We start from the raw sequence: 950 nt of genomic DNA on the forward strand, positions 1-950 counted from the left end.
CCCCACCACGCCCAGTCATAATTGCTGTCTCAGCATACCCTGGGGGCAGGGCTGGCATGGCAGGCCTAGGGATCTAAGATCATTTCTGTAACTAATGTATTTCAGTGGAATTTATTTGTTGTTATACAATATTATGGACAACATGTTTTTGGATGTTTTGCAGTTAAATACAAATTTTAAAAATCTTATCTTTGGAGATAACTATGCTGACTTGTAATTCCCACAGAGACTCTCCCATATGTTTGCTTTCTTCATCTGTGAAAAATGTCGTATGGTAATGTTCCTCACAGGAAAATAAAAAATTGTATACTTGAAGTTGTTCGTTTTAGAAGAAACATACTTAAAGTAGCAAAAGAAAACTTGTTTACATAAAGATCTTAGTGTTCCAGCAAGACTGGTCTTTAAGTGAATCTATCTATCTATCTATCTATCTATCTATCTATCTATCTATCTATCTACCTACCTACCTATTTCTAACATTCTTTAAAAACTAGGTGAAAAAGTTAAGTTTTTCACATAATAATCTGAAAAGAAGCCTCCAGACAATTTTTTATATCTATATGAAAATAATGTTCTATGAACATTTAAAAAACAATGCAAATTCTAGAGAACTAATGGTAAATTATACGATAGTGAGACAAGTTAACAATTTTATGATAATATTAGAAATATTAAGGATGCATTGATGGTAGTTTATACTTTTTAATATATTAAGTACAAATAGTCTTCATTAAGACTGTTAGTGTTTAATAAATATGAACTAAGTAGTATCATTCAGCACTTTCCTTACTGAGATACATGTCAAGCTCTCTTCGTATTTATTTATTTATTTGTTTGTTTTCATTTTAGGAAAGGAACTACAGGGTGTTCAGGGTCTCACTACTAGATCGGACTCTCAATTGATGTCTCAGTGTGCTCCAGGGGCGAGACTGGCAGGTCAGGTCCAAGGA

The sequence above is a fragment of the Octodon degus genome, unplaced genomic scaffold (assembly GCF_000260255.1).
Source record: "Octodon degus isolate 3935 unplaced genomic scaffold, OctDeg1.0 scaffold00019, whole genome shotgun sequence".
Classification (NCBI taxonomy): Eukaryota; Metazoa; Chordata; class Mammalia; order Rodentia; family Octodontidae; genus Octodon; species Octodon degus.